Genomic DNA, 20,760 nt, shown 5'->3' on the forward strand with positions numbered 1-20,760 from the left:
TGAGTCAGATAAATATATATGCTTCCACCAGCATCAGTATCATTAAAATCTTTCTGACAGACTGCCGTGTCAGCTCATAAAGTACAAAAACAACCAGCATTTCGGTTTATGAACAAAGAGATGAAGTGGCAATAGGAACTCCCCGTCCCCCGTCCCCGACACACACACACACTTCCATACAAGTTCCGCTCACATTGTTGGCTGCGATACGTGGACGAGACCTTCATCATTTGGCCGCATTGTGCTGCAGAGATGCAGTCTACCAATTATCAGCAAGTCTTGCGACCCACGAATAGCCTGATATGCTCATATACCCGCTTCCGTTCTACCAACACGGACCAGTGGTAGTATAGGCCCAGCTAAACCCAAGAAATTTGACGTCAGTGGTCTTATGACGCAACGTCCTAAATGAGGTCCCTAAATACTTCACGTAAAATTACTTTTCACTAGTTAAAGAAATTTGTAATCTATCTTCACCTAGACGAACTGTGACCAACTTCATTAATAACAGACAAACAGGCTTCACCTTTATAAAACTGAGTTTTATTTGTTACCATAATATCTGATCACGATGAGACAAATTAATGAATATAGCTCGTTTGTAGATCTAACAAAAAATCACGCAGTAAAAATACGTAGTGAATTGCGTGTTGTTGTGGCCATTGAATGGCCCGCCATCCAACGGTAAAGTGTGCTTTCGAGACTCCGGAGGAATTAACTGAATTTCAGAGGAACCACTGTCAACGTAGATCAGGTTTGTTACTAGGAATGACACAATTCATTTACAGTATGTAACTTGCAAAACATCTAAATATTCCAATCCTTAGTACTGAGTAAATCATTGTCACATATAAAATACCATATACTAATGAAGAATTGGCCTACATGCTCATAATGTATGGCGAATGTCACCAAAATGCATCAAGAGCATCAGAACTGTATGCGGAACGGTTCGAAGGTAAACGTTGCCAACTTCTTCCATCTTCTGTAATACCGTCAAAAAACTTCACAGGACAGAATGTTTTGTTCCAGGAAAAATATACGAAGGAAGATAACTGCCAAAGAAGTTGCACAAGTAACTGTTCTTGCAGCTCCTGCAACACATCCTATTGCCATTTCTTGTCTAATACCAACAGCCAAGAAGCGTTCTGTGTATTCTTTATATACCCTTGACATTACCTACATCAAAAGCTAAAGGACACTGACTTTCAACGTAGTTTTCTGTACAATCAGAGGATTAACCAGCATGATAATAATCTAGTGGAGAAAGTACATGTCATGGATATGGACGCGTTTGCAATTCACAGGAACGTAAATCTGAGGAAGATAGACTACTGGCCAGACTGTGATAGCGGACTGTGAATTCAGCTATGGATTATTGCAGTTACGAGCACAATCAGGACCATTTAAGGCCAGGGTCAGCTATTTTTCTCCAAGGTGAGTGGTCAAAATCTTTACAGTTGTGGCACTTATCCCAAAGGTCACTCAACTCCTTGGGACAAGGGGTCTATCTTTCTGTGCAAGTCAGTAACTTGGTATAGCCTCTTTATCACTTACATTAATGGTCTATCATGTTAGTGTTTGTGGCGTCGATAGTTCCAATGCCATAGCGTAGGTGCACGCTCGTAGGTTGGCACTACGAGAGTGGACGAACTCAAAAATGGTTCAAATGGCTCTGAGCACTATAGGACTCAACATCTTAGGTCATAAGTCCCCTAGAACTTAGAACTACTTAAACCTAACTAACCTAAGGACATCACACACACCCATGCCCGAGGCAGGATTCAAACCTGCGACCGTAGCAGTCCCGTGCTTCCGGACTGCAGCGCCAGAACCGCGAGACCACCGCGACCGGCAGTGGACGAACTACTTCGACCACAGCGCCCTCTAGCAGACGCTGTGGAGCTCACCGAGCGCCGCTCTGCTTTATGCTCAGTTGATCGAGAGCAGACGACCAAGCAAAATGGCTCTGAGCACTATGGGACTTAACAGCTGTGGTCATCAGTCCCCTAGAACTTAGAACTACTTAAACCTAACTAACCTAATGACATCACACACACCCATGCCCGAGGCAGGATTCAAACCTGCGACCGTAGCAGTCCCGCGGTTCCGGACTGCAGCGCCAGAACCGCGAGACCACCGCGGCCGGCACGACCAAGCAACTTAACTTCTACTTCAGAGGGGACTAGCCATTACAAACTTTGCCTTTGTTACTTTGATGATAGTTTGTCGAACTACTGTTAACTGTTAGCTTTGATACATGAACAGCTTCGCACCTACGTGCACCTAAGTGACTAATATTCACTATTAAATGTGCTTTTATTTTACATGCAGTACCGAAGTGCTTTACCTCACCTGCTCCTATTCACTTCCTTCATTCGGCGTATTTTGCAGATCACAGGAGCAGACCCACCAGCCGGCTTCCAAGCGGGATACAAAAGTGTTATAATTTATAATGTCCTTATTCTGTGTAATTTATTTGATTTATTACCCAATTACAATGATTTTCCCCTCCACCAGTCCCTACCACTCCCTTGGTCTGACTAACGCTCAGGCTGTCTCCTCCTCACTTGTGATCTGTCTACGGTCCCTGATCTGTGCCTCCGCCTTTCGTGCATTTTCGTTCCTTTGTAATTTGCAGCAGATTATTGTACCCAATGACGTTTATGCAAGCACTCTACTGCTTTCAGCCATTACTGCCTTCAGTTTTTGATTTATATGTTAAAATTTGGTAGATTTCCAAGATACTCAATTTTCGAGATCTTAAATACGAGACTTTAAACATTTAACTATTACCACGGTTCATCATTTTTAAAAAATTGCGCTGACAACCCATACTTTAAAAAACTAACAGCCATCTGTGGTCTTGTATATTAATACGAGGTGCATTCAAGTTCTAAGGCCTCCGATTTTTTTTCTCCGGACTGGAAAGAGATAGAAACATCCGCATCGTTTTAAAATGAGGCCGCGTTAATTGTCAATACGTCCCAGAGATGGCAGCACCGTACGGCAAATGTAATTTTACCGCCAGCGGCGAGAATGAGAACTGTTTTAAATACTTAAAATTGCGACGTTTTCCTTACTTGAACAGCGTGCATTCATTCGTTTTCTGAATTTGCGTGGTGTGAAACCAATTGAAATTCATCGACAGTTGAAGGAGACATGTGGTGATGGTGTTATGGATGTGTCGAAAGTTCGTTAGTGGGTGCGACAGTTTAATGTAGGCAGAACATCATGTGACAACAAACCGAAACAACCTCGTGCTCGCACAGGCCGGTCTGACGACATGATCGAGAAAGTGGAGAGAATTGTTTTGGGGGATCGCCGAATGACTGTTGAACAGATCGCCTCCAGAGTTGGCATTTCTGTGGGTTCTGTGCACACAATCCTGCATGATGACCTGAAAATGCGAAAAGTGTCATCCACGTGGGTGCCACGAATGCTGACGGACGACCACATGGCTGCACATGTGGCATGTTGCCAAGCAATGTTGACGCGCAACGACAACATGAATGGGACTTTCTTTTCGTCGGTTGTGACAATGGATGAGACGTGGATGCCATTTTTCAATCCAGAAACAAAGCGCCAGTCAGCTCAATGGAAGCACATAGATTCACCGCCACCAAAAAAATTTCGGGTAACCGCCAGTGCTGAAAAAATGATGGTGTCCATGTTCTGGGACAGCGAGGGCGTAATCCTTACCCATTGCGTTCCAAAGGGCACTACGGTAACAGGTGCATCCTACGAAAAGGTTTTGAAGAACAAATTCCTTCCTGCACTGCAACAAAAACGTCCGGGAAGGGCTGCGTGTGTGCTGTTTCACCAAGTAACGCACCCGCACATCGAGCTAACGTTACGCAATAGTTTCTTCGTGATAACAACTTTGAAGTGATTCCTCATGCTCCCTACTCGCCTACCCTGGCTCCTAGTGACTGTTGGCTTTTTCCAACAATGAAAGATACTCTCCGTGGCCGCACATTCACCAGCCGTGCTGCTATTGCCTCAGCGATTTTCCAGTGGTCAAAACAGACTCCTAAAGAAGCCTTCGCCGCTGCCATGGAATCATGGCGTCAGCGTTGTGAAAAATGTGTACGTCTGCAGGGCGATTACGTCGAGAAGTAACGCCAGTTTCATCGATTTCGGGTGAGTAGTTAATTAGAAAAAAAATCGGAGGCCTTAAAACTTGAATGCACCTCGTACTTAACATTGATTAGATTTGTACTATGGTGGTGCTTAGGTGTGTTTTGAACAGTGGTCTACATACTGTGACGTCATATAGGTAAGAAACAAGGGTTGCTATGCTTTCATGCAGCTTTCAACATCATCCAACTACTCACTTTTTAGCGATGAAGCGGGAAATCTTTTAAATGGTAAGGAACGTCTGCTTGCGTCAGACAAATTCATAAGCATTGGTGATACCTGTACTTTATGGTTAAACAACAGGCACCGCTGCTAGGATAGGATAAGAGTAATTGTAACACCTTTATATGTATATGTCGTGTAGACCGTTAGCCGGGTGCAAGTCTTTCGATTTGACGCCACTTCGGCGACTTGCGCGTCGATGGGGATGAAATGGTGATGATTAGGACAACATAACACCCAGTCCCTGAGCGGAGAAAATCTCCAATCCAGCCGGGAATCGAATCCGGGCCCTTAGATTGACATTCTGTGGCGCTGACCACTTGTTTTTTTTTTAATCTCATTTTTTGTTCGTTTTTGTTCGTTGAATCTGATCGGAGCGGATGTCCTAAGACACCCTTTTAAGTCGTTGTTGATCTATTAACTCAGTTTTTTTTATTACAGAGGGCAGCTAACCATCTGACCGAACACGCTGAGCTACCTGGCCGGCTTTTTTTTTTTTTTATCTCATTTTGTTCGCTTTTGTTCGTTGCATCTGGTCGGTGCGGACGTCGTAAGACATCCATTTATGTTCGTTGTTGATCGATTGACTCAGGTTGCCCGCATCTCGTGGTCGTGCGGTAGCGTTCTCGCTTCCCACGCCCGGGTTCCCGGGTTCGATTCCCGGCGGGGTCAGGGATTTTCTCTGCCTCGTGATGGCTGGGTGTTGTGTGCTGTCCTTAGGTTAGTTAGGTTTAAGTAGTTCTAAGTTCTAGGGGACTGATGACCATAGATGTTAAGTCCCATAGTGCTCAGAGCCATTTGAACCATTTGACTCAGGTTTTTTATTACAGAGGGCACGTAACCCTCTGACCGAACACGCTGAGCTACCGTGCCGGCGCCACTCAGCTACTGGGGGCGAACACATCTTTACATAAACAAACACCACACCTCGGAACCCTCCAGCATCGAAGAGTGCCACACCGGATTGCAGTGCCTCCCAAGGCCGCGCTGCACTCTGGTGTTAGGATGAATGAATCTCGAGCGCGCTCTAGCCACTGCCGTTGAATCGCATTACCACACACATACGAACCTATGTAATTATTGCATTATAGTCCGCATAGGCAAGACATCGCTAGAAAACTACACTGACAGCGCCTAGTTACGATTACAGCAGGCGTTTTTTTTCTTCAGTTCCGCTATACCACCTGATGTAGTAAAATGATATAATATAAATGGAGCAGTTACAATGATTTTTGCCAAAAAAACAATCACAGCAATTGCCGCAGCTAGAAGCCCATGGCGTGCCATAGAGGAGACTTGAGTAAAACTGAGCAGGGAGCTGTCGCACCCATCCCTGTGGCTCTCACTTTAAGGTGCGACACGCCTCTGCCACAAGTGGTCACGACCAGCCGCATAATACCTGCATCAGTGGGAGAGCAGCACGTACAACACCCTACTGTGAATAGATTTGCCACACCCTCAGCAATATGCTATCTACGTACACCATCCGATCAAAAGAATCCGCAAAATAGGAGCACTATTGAAGCGTTGCTTAGTGATGATGTTATGACTGTCAGCGTGCTGTGTATAGTTTTCATGTATCAAGTACAGGATGTGGACAATATTGGATGTTCACTGGACAGTGATTCAACAATTAAAGAAACAGAAATGCTGCTGACATTAACCAAATTTTGTTTTGAAATCACGAAGACAAAATGCTTCATATGTACAAACCTATAGTTTTAATGGCAAGAACATAAGGAAATGTAAATTAGTTCCCCAAAGCAATGATCATATAAACACCAATGCTGCATCTTTAGTATTTTTATACATCAATTAGTTTCATCGGACGTAAGAGAGAAGATATTTTTACCGAGATGTCCTGTAGCAAAGATGAGTCATGCAACAGTACGTGACTGGACGAACTGCTGTTCCATTTATTCATTTGCACCGTAAACATCAAAGAGAATTATCTATAGGTCATTACAAGTAGGACCTTTTTTTCCAGGGTAGCGAATCCGAAAACAAATATTCTGGTACAGAACGTTTATTAATCTTCGTGTGCGCATTTACATTCAGAAAACAACTTTTTCTCTACGTTTTCTCATCTACATCTCCAAGTTCACACTTTAGTGCCTGGCAGAGGGTTTATTCAACTGTGTAGTTTTAATAACATCCAGCTTAATTTTTAACCATAATTTAAATCTGCATCCAAACCATTTAATTCTTTATCCGTCCACTAATCTGACCAATACAAACAAGGTATGTTCTCGAATTACAACACGCATCTAATTTTTTTCCTCTAAACTTTTTGTTTCATGGCTTTAAAGATTAGTTCTGCCTCTTCTTGCAATTACTCTATCCGAGAGCATTCAGTACTTTTAGTTTTGCCTCTCATATCCTGCATTACACAATTGTTAAAACATTCCACATCTTCCGGAGTGTATGTTGGCGATATTTCTTCTCCACATTCTAGTAAAATTTCCATGCAATAGTTTAAGTTTACAACTTTTACAAATGCGTGCACATTAAATACATTTATTCCACTAGTTTTTAACTCTGCAGAGATATAAAGTCCACCACACATTTTCCAGCACAAGCGGGCGGTACAAGTCCTCGCGATACAGTTAACTAAACCAACTGGTGTGATAAACAAAATTCACTAAGACTGGTTTTAATGGGCACCTTTTAATGACGGGAATATAGGGAAAGGTGAATTAATAGTTTGCCAGAGCAGTGATCAAATTGGCCCTGCTGTTGCATCTCTGACTATAAATTGCCTAGTGTAGAGCATAAAACGGTATTGTACAGCGCGCTGGTAACACACGAATTGCTCATTTTTTCCCATCTGCTGTTCGAGAGTGTAACGAATTTGATATTAGATTTCGGCTAGAGTGGCGGTTATCTTGCTCTGCAAGGGCCGTGTATATGTCCATAGTGGTAGCTGTCTTACGAACAAATGCATTACTTACAAATATTTCTGAAGACAGCGCCGAATTATACGCTACTGGTCATTAAAATTGCTACACCACGAAGATGACGTGCTAAAGACGTGAAATTTAACCGACAGGATGAAGATGCTGTGATACGGAAATGATTAGCTTTTCAGAGCATACAAACAAGGCTGGCGCCGGTGGCGACACCTACAACGTGCTGACACGACGAAAGCTTCCAACCGATTTCTCATACACAAACAGCAGTTGACCGGCGTTGCCTGGTGAAACGTTGTTGTGATCCCTCGTGTAAGGAGGGGAAATGCGTACCATGCGACTTTGATAAAGGTCGGATTGTAGCCTATCGCGATTGCGGTCTATCGTATCGCGACATTGCAGCTCGCGTTGGTCGAGATCCAACGACTGTTAGCAGAATATGGAATCGGTGGGTTCAGGAGGGTAATACGGAACGCCGTGCTGGATCCCAACGGCCTCGTATCACTAGCAGTCAAGATAACAGGCATCTTATCCGCATGGCTGTAACGAATCGTGCAGCCACGTCTCGATCCCTGAGTCAACAGATGGGGACGTTTGCAAGACAACAACCATCCGCACGAACAGTTCGACGACGTTTGCAGCAGCATGGACTCTCAGCTCGGAGACCACGGCTGCGGTTACCCTTGACGCTGCATCACAGACAGGAGCGCCTGCGATGGTGTACTCAACGACGAACCTGGGTGCACGAATGGCATAACGTCACTTTTTCGGATGAATCCAGGTTCTGTTTACAGCATCATGATGGTCGCATCCGTGTTTGGCGAAATCGTGGTGAACGCACATTGGAATCGTGTATTCGTCATCGTCATACTGGCGTATCACCCAGCGTGATGGTATGGGGTGCCATTGGTTACACGTCTCTGTCACCTCTTGTTCGCATTGACAGCAATTTGAACAGTGGACGTTACATTTCAGATGTGTTACGACCCGTGGCTCTACCCTTCATTCGATCCCAGGGAAACCCTACATTTCAGCAGGATAATGCACGACCGCATGTCGCAGGTCCTGTACGGGCCTTTCTGGATACAGAAAATGTTCGACTGCTGCCCTGACCAGCGCATTCTCCAGATCTCTCACCAATTGAAAACGTCTGGTCAATGGTGAACTAGAAACTGGCTCGTCACAATAGCCAGTCACTACTCTTGAACTGTGGTATCGTGTTGAAGCTGCATGGGCAGCTGTACCTGTACACGCCATCCAAGCTCTGTTTGACTCAATGCCCAGGCGTATCAAGCCCGTTATTACGGCCAGAGGTGGTTGTTCTGGGTACTGATTTCTCAGGATCTGTGTACCCAAATTGCGTGAAAATGTAATCACATGTCAGTTCTAGTATAACATATTTGTCCAATGAATAACCATTTATCATCTGCATTTCTTCTTGGTGTAGCAATTTTAATGGCCAGTAGTGTAAATGACCTAATAGTTCTTTGAACATCTACAGCTTTCTCCACGCGTGATAGTGTCTATATCGAGAATCGAGATTCGTAAACCCGCATGCCACCTTACATACTGTGTGCAAGAGAACATGTAATATTAAACCCATGTCCATGCTCCATTCACGTGGAAAATGTGATTGTAAAAGGCATGTGTTAGCTCTAATTTCCCATTGTTGGATGATTAATATAGCACCTGCAACACGCTCCCTCCGATTTGTCCAACAGTAAACCTCCCCGTGATATTCAAAGCCCTTATTGTAGCGACCAGAACTGGAATCTCAATAGTATCTCTTCTATGATCGCACGACGCAATATGCTGCTCTGCATTGGATTAATCCAACTGGGGAACGAGCCCAGACTGATGAGGAAAATATATAAAATAGGGGTCGAATAACTGTTCTGTAATCCACTTTTCCTACGATTTCTCTTATGCAGTCACTATACTTTCGAGCAGTCTGGTCAGTTACTCCTAGTTATTTTGCAGCAGCCAGCGATTTATCATCAATAGTGTAACAAAACAGTAGTGGATCACGTCGCCTACTTATGTGCAGTAATTGCAGTTTATATCATCTATGACCTTGGGCTGTAAAGGAATACTGCAACGTTTTCGATGAGTGTGATCTCAAACATGAATTACAGACAGCTGGTCCATTTTAATGCTGTCAACTCAACATGGATTTCCTAAAATTCCTCGAGATGGTGTTAAGTGCTTCCTTGCCAGTTATCTCCAGTATGCCTCTTGATGCCACAGTATTACTTGTTTATAGGAGAAATGTCAATTTCGTCACGACACCAGGTCTAGTGTGACCCTCTATTAAATTACATAGGCTTACATGTGACGTCACCCCTCCTACATTTAGCGCTCTAATTAAAACTCACTGCTAAATCCAGTTACTTCCAGCGTAAAATTCTTTTTCTGAGAATATGTATGAAATCAGTGTAATATTCCTAAAGCAGAATTATATACAACGTAACAGTTATTGAACTATAGGAAATAAAATAGTCATAACTTCTGAACGATTTCAGGGCTGCTACGGTCGCAGGTTCGAATCCTGCCTCGGGCATGGATGTGTGTGATGTCCTTAGGTTAGTTAGGTTTAAGTAGTTCTAAGTTCTAGGGGACTTATGACCTAAGATGTTGAGTCCCATAGTGCTCAGAGCCATTTTTTTCTGGACGGTTTACATTAGGACGTTCAGACTGCACAGTTGGCCGCTGGACATGATGGGAATTTATATGCGCTATACGGTTTGATTTAGCGACGAAGCCAACTGTCATTAGGATGGGTTCGTCAATAAACAAAACTGGTGCATTTGGGGGACTGAGAATCCGCATTTAGCGATCGAGATGTCTCTTCACCCTCAACGGGAAACTGTGTGGTGTGCAATGTCCAGTCACGGAATAATCGATGCGATATTCCTTGAAGGCACGGCGAATACCGAACGGTACGTGAACGTTTTGGAAGATGATTCCATCCCCATTATCCAAAGTGACCCTTATTTCGACAAGATGTGGTTCATGCAAGACGGAGCTAGACCCCATCGAAGCGAGGAGCAGCTTGGGAAACGCATTCTGGCTCTGGGTTACCCAAAGGCCAACAGCATGGCACTCGATTGGCCGCCATATTCTCCGAATCTGGACACATGCGACTCCTTAATGTGGGGCTATATTAAAGACAAGGTTTACAGCAATAACCCCAAACCATTGTTGAGCTGAAAACAACCATTCAGGAAGTCATCGGCAGCATCGATGTTCCGACACTTTAGCGGGTTATGCAGAATTTCGCCATGCGACTGCGCAACATCATCACCAATGATGGCAGGCACATCGAACATGTCATAACCTAAACTCGAATATCTGTAGTGACGTTTGCATATTGAATAAAGTGTGTGCGCGCTGTAGTTTCCAACTAATTTACGTTTCTTTTTCATATACACTGAAACGCCAAAGAAACTGATGTAGTTCAAATGGCTAGAACTTAGAACTACTTAAACCTAACTAACCTAAGGACATCACAGACATCCATTCCCGAGGCAGGATTCGAACCTGCGACCGTAGCGGTCGCGCAGCTCCAGACTGTAGCGCCTAGAACCGCTGGGCCACTTCGGCCGGCCCGCAGTTTGCTGCAGATTTCAATGCTGAGCCGTCAGTAGGTGTTAGCGTATGAGCCATTCAACGAAACATCAACGATATGGGCTTTCGGAGCCGAAGGCCTACTCGTAAACCCTTGATGACTGCACGACGCAAAGCTCCACGCCTTGATAGTGCCCGTCAACACCGACACAGGACTATTGATGGCTGAAAAAATGTTGCTTGGTCAGGATATTCTCCTTTCAGTTGTATCGAGCGGATGGACGTGTAAGAGTATGGAGACAGCCTCATGAATCCATGCTCCCTGCATGTCAGCAGGGGACTGTTCAAACTGGTGGAGGCTCTACAATGGTGCGGGGCGTGTGCAGTTGGAGTGATAGGGGACCCCTGATACCTCTAGATAGGACTCTGACAGATGATACATCCACCTGTCTGATCACCTGCATCCGGTCATGTCCAGTGTGCATTCCGACGGACTTGGGCAATTCCAGCAGAACAATGCGACACCCCACACGTCCAGAATTGCTACAGAGTGGCTCCAGGAACACTCTTCTCAGTTTAAACACTTCCGCCGGCCACCAGATTCCGCAGACATGAACAGTACTGATCATATCTGAGATGCCTTCATCGAGCTATTCAGAAGAGATCTCCACTCTCTTGTACTCTTAACGGATTTATGGTCAGCCCTGCAGGATTCATGGTGTCAGTTCCCTCCAGCACTACTTCAGACATTAGTCGAGTCCATACCACAACGTGTTGCGTTACTTCTGCATGCTCGAGGGGACCCTACACTATATTAGGCAGGTGTAGCTGCTTCTTTGGCTCTACAGTGTACTTCAATAATTGTCATCCTGTACATGGATGTAGGCAACGTATTATATAATAATCCGTTCATCATAAGAATAAACCTGATGTAAACATTGCACTATGTATTCTTCCGAGTTTTCTGGAACCTCATTGGATTTCAGTTTCCCGTGGGACTGCAGCCAAGCTGTCGTGAGTACTGTCAAGTACGATAATAAGAGTACGTTTTGTGCTGTGCGTTCCGCGCACATCGGCTTAGCGATAATACGGGACAACAGCTTTACCGGCGCATTTAACTTACAAGGGAACCTCCCCATCGCACCCCCCTCAGATTTAGTTATAAGTTGGCACAGTGGATAGGCATTGGAAAACTGAACACAGATCTATTGAGAAAACAGGTAGAAGTTGTGTGGAACTATGAATAGTCCATGCGCATACTGAGTAGTCCATGCGCAAGATAGGCAACATCAAGGATAGTGTAAGCTCAGGAGCGCCGTGATCCCGTGGTTAGTTTGAGCAGATGAGGAACGAGAGGTTCTTGGTTCAAGTCTTCCCTCGAGTGAAAAGTTTAATTTTTTATTTTCAGACAATTATTATCTGTCTGTCTGTCCGTCCGTCCGTCAGTCCAATGCGAAGTAACTGCGCCGTAGTATGGAGACGCTACACCTGAACAAACATCGAAACAAAACATATGTTTTGACAGAGCACAGGGAAAACTGTGCGACTGTGAAACTGTTGCATTCATTTGTTGCAGTTTATGTGACAAACTATTACGTTTTCATCACTTTTTTGGGAGTTATTATCACATCTACAAGAAAACCTAAATCGGGCAAGGTAGAAGAATCTTTTTACCCATTCGCCAAGTGTACAAGTTAGGTGGGTCGACAACATATTCCTGTCATGTGACGCACATGCCGTCACCAGTGCCGTATAGAATATATCAGACGTGTTTTCCTGTGGAGGAATCGGTTGACCTATGACCTTGCGATCAAATGTTTTCGGTTCCCGTTGGAGAGGCACGTCCTTTCGTCTACTAATCGCACGGTTTTGCGGTGCGGTCGCAAAACACAGACACTAAACTTATTACAGTGAACAGAGACGTCAGTGAACGAACGGACAGATCATAACTTTGCGAAAATAAAGAAAGTAAACTTTTCACTCGAGGGAAGACTTGAACCAAGGACCTCTCGTTCCGGAGCTGCTCACGCTAACCACCAGACCACGGTGCTCCTGAGCGTACACTACCCTTGATGTTGCCTATGTTGGCATGGACTACTCAGTTTATATGTTTTGCTTATTTTTTCATAGTTCCACACAACTTCTTCCTGTTTTCTCGTTTGATCTGTGTTCAGTTTTTCAAGACGTATCCACTGTGCCAACTTATAACTAAATCTGAAGGGGGTGCGATGGGGAGGTTCCGTTGTTAGCACTGGCAGGTCAGCTGATACAGCTATCCTGCAGTGACGTGGCAAGCTGCAGTTCACACGTAAAGCGAGACGAGCAGAGGAACAATACAGCTTCGAATGTCATTTAATTTTTAAGCAGCATGAAATAATACACTGCAAATCTCCCACAATATGCTCCTTAGACGACTAGACGAAAACCGCAACACGTTATCGTTTTTAGCTAACGTACTATTGTAACTAAAAACAAGAATGATGAAAATTCTTGACAACCACAGGGTAGTTTTTCTGCATAATCTGTGTGTAACGTGAGAGAGTATTCAAAGATTTCGCTGTGTAGTTAAATACTGAAGCCACTGAAGGTATTACTTACAGTTAGTCCTCTGGTAATCTCTTAGCTCTTTCCTTATCCGAATCCGAGAAATACATTTCAGTTCTGGAAGTGTCACCTGCTACATGGATAACGAGCCTATCAACAACAGAATCTACGAAGCCTACCAGGCGCAGCATTTTTCCTTCCTCTTTTATGACGAGCCGTTCTATATCGTACCAGCGTTCGGCAGTGACGTGTGAAAAACCTGCGTGCGTTAGTTCCAATACGTCTGGCAGCCTAACAGTCTTGTTACTTCTTGGGCCAAATTCTGCACCTTGGCTCCATATCAGTTCTGTTGGATTCATATTGTAATGGTACAGCAGCAAATGTAAAAATGCAGCATTTGTATGATGTGCTCGATGCTGAAAATGATTGTTTTTCATGTTTCTACGATACTTAACTACCTCTGTATTATAAAACGATGAACATAGTCCAAATGAAAAGGATTTGATTTCTCATTTTTGCCTTAAAAATTAAATTGTTATGTTTTCTTAATTTAAACAACTTTTATGAACAGTCTTTCATAAAACATCGATAATTAAGAGTTTGTATTTGAAATGGAAAAAGGAATTTCGCGTCCAATATCATAATTAGAAACAAGAAGACGTGCGTTACTCACAAAAAATTATGATGAGTTTTATAATTACGAGATGTAGGTATTTCAAATTGAACGAGAAGAAAAAAACGATGCTTGGTAAATTTGAAGAAACGATTAACCGATTTTGCTTTACATTCCCTTACACTACTGACTGCGCTGCACGTTCGATGTTAGATTGTTTATCAACTGCATTATATACAGCGCTGGAAAAACTTCAAAGCCGATTACCTCCGTAAATTTATGAAAAACATTAAGGACAGCGTATTTCTCGCCTCTTTTTAACCGCGTTCCGCGAGCATGTTTCACTACGGAACAGAAAGCAGCCCTAACCGTATTCATACTGCGCATTTAACAGCGCGACAATCAGAGCACAACGCTGCAGAAGCTGAGACTGTACACGATTTTTGAAATAAAATGGTTCAAATGGCTCTGAGCACTATGGGACTTAACATCTGTGGTCATCAGTCCCCTAGAACTTAGAACTACTTAAACCTAACTAACCTAAGGACATCACACACATCCATGCCCGAGGCAGGATTCGAACCTGCGACCTCATCATTAACCAGAATCTCGATGTATTGGTATCTTAGCTTAATTTTGTGATTCAGAGACGAAGATCAGCAAACTGTGTTCCTGTGCATCATTTGCAAATAAGGATGTCACTAGACGCCCTCGAGGAAAGTATGAAACTATGCTGTGATTCAGAAAAAAAAAATCAAATCCTAAGTAATTTTTTCTCAAGGACGAGGAGGTAATAATCTGAGTGCTCCCTGTGGTGTCACCGCCAGACACCACACTTGCTAGGTGGTAGCCTTTATATCGGCCGCGGTCCGTGAGTATACGTCGGACCCGCGGGTCGCCACTATCAGTGATTGCAGACCGAGCGCCTCCACACGGCAGGTCTAGTCTAGAGAGACTCCTTAGCACTCGCCCCAGTTGTACAGCCGACTTTGTTAGCGATGGTTCACTGACTACATACGCTCTCATTTGCAGAGACGACAGTTTAGCATAGCCTTCAGCTAGGTCATTTGCTACGACCTAGCAAGGCGCCATATTCAGTTACTGCGGATGTATTCTGAACAGATAATATTGTGAATCATGTACCGTCAAGAGCGACGTTCATCATTAATGGATTAAAGTTAAGTATCAAACTAATTACGTCCGCTTTCTGAATTCTAATTCCTTGTCATGTTCCAGACCTCACGTCAGTTTACTTCTTCCCTCCTCACGCCAGCCCGCGTGAGGTAAAACGCGTGCGTTTCGGCCTCCTCTAGTAACACGGTGTTGGCTCTTCTGCCAACACAAGACTCCCACCTTTCATAATTATTTGTAATGATCGCTTACTTTTCGCCCGGACCCGAGCAGCATTAGTCCCCAACAACACGAATGACCAGACAGCAGCTATCATGGTAGTAAATGTCCCAGGACATCTGTAAATGAGTTTTGGTCGGTCTAATCACATTATTTGTTGGTGGTAAGTTCCTGTGAGACCAAACTGCTGAGGTCATCGGTCTCTAGGCTTACACACTACTTAATCTAACTGAAACTAGCTCATGCTAAAGACAACACATACGCCTATGTCAGAGGAAGGACTCGATCCTCAGTCGGTTGGGTGGAGGGGAGGGAGTGGGGGGGGGGGGGGGGGGAGCCGCGCGTATTGTGGCACTGTGGCAAAGCGCCTCAGATAGCGCGACGACCCTACTCGGCTACTGACGATACTACCACTAGTGAACAGTAACAAAAAGTGTTCAAATGGCTCTGAGCACTATGGGACTTAACATCTGAGGTCATCAGTCCCCTAGAACTTAGAACTACTTAAACCTAACTAACCTAAGGACATCACACACATCCATGCCCGAGGCAGGATTCGAACCTGTGACCGTAGCAGTCGCGCGGTCCCGGACTAAAGCGCCTAGAACCGCACGGCCACCGTGGCCGGCTGAACAGTAACAGACTCTGGCTTCTTCATATCTGACTGAAGGTATTTGTGTAAAGAATGACCCCATAACATAATTGTAAGGCAGTAATAACGTATCAGAAGTCCCGCTGCTAGTAAAGTACGCCACAACTGTAGAAAAACTAGGCGGCAGAAGTGAACTCAGCGATCGATTTTATTCGTCAGACGAAAAAAATAGTAGATTTCTGCGGCAGAATTCTTTTCTTAACTCTTCTCGGTGCACAGATCGTGGAAAATCTGAGTTAAAACTCGAGCTTTCGAAGATAATCATCGTCTTCTTCGTCAGGAGATAACTGTCTGTCGAGAAGAAAGTATGCCTCCTTTATATCGAGGTTCTATTTCGTCGTTGCTGATTTCTAATTTCAGCGGGTTGGGTGATGTCGCCTACGAAAGTTTGAGTAATCAGCGATAAGGCAGCAACCCACCATCTATGTGACGTGTTATAACGGCATCTGCGAACATAAATGTGCTGTAGGGAAAGTAACCAGCAAGTATCACTGAACATCGTATGGACAAGTAGTTCAACATCTGGTCATTGGGAAGCGCATAACGCTTGATGATAGCTCCCAGAGAACGCCACAGACATATTCCCAGATTACAACGCTGCAGTCGATAACTTGAGACCTTCGATCGGTGCTCCTGGGAACGTATGTGGCGTCTCCTGCACTCTTCCTTGTTTTACATTCTAATATTCATCCAACCTACGAAGCAAAATATAGGACTCATGTATCGCAAATTAAAAGGGACTTAATTCAAACACTGCCGCGTAATGTAAGTGGGATGTTATACACCACAGAGTTAACTAGCGTATACTTTATATATATACTCCTCTTAAATCCTCGTGATTGATTTTGTCCATGAGCCGCTTCCACTGTTGCCTGTGAGTCTGCTCCTGGCGAACCTTCGTAAAAGACCTCACTGTCGCACGTCACAGCCAAATTTCGATATCTATTTTTCGCAACAGGACCGTTTATCGATTTCTTCATGTTATTAGGCTAACAGTTCATAAGCTTAGTGGTTTTGCAAACAATCTCAAAGATAAAAATAACCCCTTTTTGCAACGAGTCACATTGCCAATTTACCTGTGTAAGAAACGAGTGATACACTCTAATGAGCTAATGGTTCAAATGGCTCTGAGCACTATGGGTGTTAACTTCTGAGGTCATCAGTCCCCTAGACCTTAGAACTACTTAAACGTAACTAACCTAAGGACATCACACACATCCATGCCCGAGGCAGGGTTCGAACTTGCGACCATAGCGGTCGCGCGGTTCCAGACTGTAGCGCCTAGAACCGCTCGGCCACCACGGCCGGCTAATGAGCTACAAAATTACAATCATCTGTTTAATAGCATGTTGGTTCACCTTTGAGATTATACCCGGCATGGATTCTTTGATAGGTTTCCGGAAATATGTGGCACCAGATGTCTTCAAATCCCTCCAACTACGCGCCGGCGGTTTGTGGATCCTGAGCTAGCGCCCGGTAGCGCTGCACATGTATTTCCTTACTGTAATGCTCCTCAAACCACTGTAACACTATTCTGGCCTTGTGACACGGACACGTATCCTGCTGGAAGATGCCATCAACGTCGGTGAGGGGATGCAGGTAACACTGCCGCAGTTCATATTTCGCGCAGTCACTTGCTCTGATGACGGCGTTCCGGTTACAACAATCAACTTGATGCAACAAAAAACGATTTCGATCCGACCAGGCGACACGTTGCCATTTTCCACTGTCTACTCTCAATGGTCCCGTGCTCACTAAAATGTTACTAACGGTATCGCTGAGTCAACACGGGAACACGTGGGGGTTGTCTGCTGCGGTACCGGTACCCATCGTGCGCTGAACCGTACGCTCCGAAACACTTCCGCATGCACCACCATTGTTCTCTCAAGTCACATCTGCCACTGATCACCATCTACCCTTCTTCAGAGAGCGTACAAGCCTCCCATCTCCACGTTCTGTGGTGAGGGCTTGACGTCCAACACCTTATCACCTACTCGCGATCTCATCGTCCTTCGACCACTTTCCATAGATGCTCACTGCAGTAGCGCGTGACCAGCCAATCAGCTTAACCGTTTTCTAGAAAATCGCTGTCAGGCGCTGGGCTACAAAAATCTGCTCGTTTTTATAGTCGTTTATGTGAGACGAGTTCCTCTTTTGCTGCCCATATCGTTGCAAGAATGATTCCCCTGTTCGCTTATATACTTTCCTTTCCACATCACGTGCCTCAACGCCTCCAGGCGGCGCTCAGTCCGGCGGTGGGCAGTGGTCGCACTATCGTAGCTCATCAGTTTGTGTGTAACGTAGCCCGTTGTCAGTATTATGTAACCCTAGCACTGGTGACGCATAGTCAGCTTACATTAACTGCAGTAATCAAATTAAGGATCAGAGCAATTGTTGAAAGAGCTGCGTAAAATAAAATTATTGAACGATAAACTGCTATGAGTGATTACTAGTGTAGGACGACAGCGAAAATAAGAAGAGTTGCAACAGCGTCTGCTCCATTAATTATCTGTTTCTCAATTGTAGTTGATTGGGTTTTATATACAGGGCTATTACAAATGATTGAAGCGATTTCATAAATTCACTGTAGCTCCATTCATTGACATATGGTCACGACACACTACAGATACGTAGAAAAACTCATAAAGTTTTGTTCGGCTGAAGCCGCACTTCAGGTTTCTGCTGTCAGAGCGCTCGAGAGTGCAGTGAGACAAAATGGCGACAGGGGCCGAGAAAGCGTATGTCGTGCTTGAAATGCACTCACATCAGTCAGTCATAACAGTGCAACGACACTTCAGGACGAAGTTCAACAAAGATCCACCAACTGCTAACTCCATTCGGCGATGGTATGCGCAGTTTAAAGCTTCTGGATGCCTCTGTAAGGGGAAATCAACGGGTCGGCCTGCAGTGAGCGAAGAAACGGTTGAACGCGTGCGGGCAAGTTTCACGCATAGCCCGCTGAAAATTGGCTCATGCCACAACTGGAGACCGACAGCGCCGACTTCATCTTTCAACAGGATGGTGCTCCACCGCACTTCCATCATGATGTTCGGCATTTCTTAAACAGGAGATTGGAAAACCGATGGATCGGTCGTGGTGGAGATCATGATCAGCAATTCATGTCATGGCCTCCACGCTCTCCCGACTTAACCCCATGCGATTTCTTTCTGTGGGGTTATGTGAAAGATTCAGTGTTTAAACCTCCTCTACCAAGAAACGTGCCAGAACTGCGAGCTCGCATCAACGATGCTTTCGAACTCATTGATGGGGACATGCTGCGCCGAGTGTGGGAGGAACTTGATTATCGGCTTGATGTCTGCAGAATCACTAAAGGGGCACATATCGAACGTTTGTGAATGCCTAAAAAAACTTTTTGAGTTTTTGTATGTGTGTGCAAAGCATTGTGAAAATATCTCAAATAATAAAGTTATTGTAGAGCTGTGAAATCGCTTCAATCATTTGTAATAACCCTGTATTTGGGAGGAGACGGCCAACTATTTACACTGGTATCGAAAATTAAAGCAACAAACTGAAATTATGCAGGACTGCGTTTATTTTGCCACAAAACGGTTAAACAGGTGATCATAAAGTAGAAACAGTGCAAAGAATACAGAACGTAGACATCTGCAACATGCACAACGTTAGACAAAAATCTTCTTCGTTTCTTCCAACTTGACGGATTTTCACACACATTCCGGCAACTGATTAAGGATCTCAGCATGGGGTGTGACCACCTTTGGCAGCAATGCAGGCCTTACAACGACGGATCATTCTGTGAATGAAGTTATGAATGTCATGTTGAGGCAATAACGCCCATAATTCCCGTCGAGCTCCTCGGAAGTCTTGGAGAGTAGTTGGTGGAGTCTGACGTGATGCACTCAGTCTCAATAGTGCATGTGGTGTCACCGCCAGACACCACACTTGCTAGGTGGTAGCCTTTAAATCGGCCGCGGTCCGTTAGTATACGTCGGACCAACGTGTCGCCACTATCAGTGACTGCACACCGAGCGCCGCCACACGGCAGGTCTAGAGAGACTTCCTAGCACTCGCCCCAGTTCTACAACGGACTTTGCTAGCGATGGTTCACTGACAAAATACGCTCTCATTTGCCGAGACGATAGTTAGCGTAGCCTTCAGCTACGTCATTTGCTACGACCTAGCAAGGCGCCATTACCAGTTGCTATTGATACTGAATCATGTACCGTCAAGAGCGTCGTTCACCATTAATGGATTAAAGTTAAGTATTCCACCAGCTACGTCCGTTTTTCTCTAAATTCTAATTTCCTTGTCCTGTTCCCGACCTCACGCCAGCCTGCGTGGGCTAAAACGCGTGCCTTTCGGCTTCCTCTAGCAACACGGTGTTGGCTCTCCTGCCACCCACAACAGTGCATCCCTGCACTGGCCTTCGGGATACAATTTCGGTCTCTATTAACTGTTGCCACATCCGAGAAACAGCAGAACGATTCACATAAGCCACCACGAAACATCAGTTTGTGCTATGGGCCTCCATCGCAGAGTCTGGTAGGAGTCTCCTCTATGCCATACTGCCCGTCTGTGTCTGTACACAGCGACTGTGGATGTGGACTACCCGACAAACTCTACTCCGTTTTATAAGTGCCCTGACGTCATCGTTGGCGGGTTTTTCTGTTGATCGGAATGCCATTTGAAGTGCAGAACACGATCGTACGGACATCTGTTGATGGTTTGAATGATTATATCGTGAATTAGACACGGGATTGGGAAATTTTGGACACCATTGTATT

The sequence above is a fragment of the Schistocerca cancellata genome, chromosome 4, assembly GCF_023864275.1.
Source record: "Schistocerca cancellata isolate TAMUIC-IGC-003103 chromosome 4, iqSchCanc2.1, whole genome shotgun sequence".
NCBI lineage: Eukaryota > Metazoa > Arthropoda > Insecta > Orthoptera > Acrididae > Schistocerca > Schistocerca cancellata.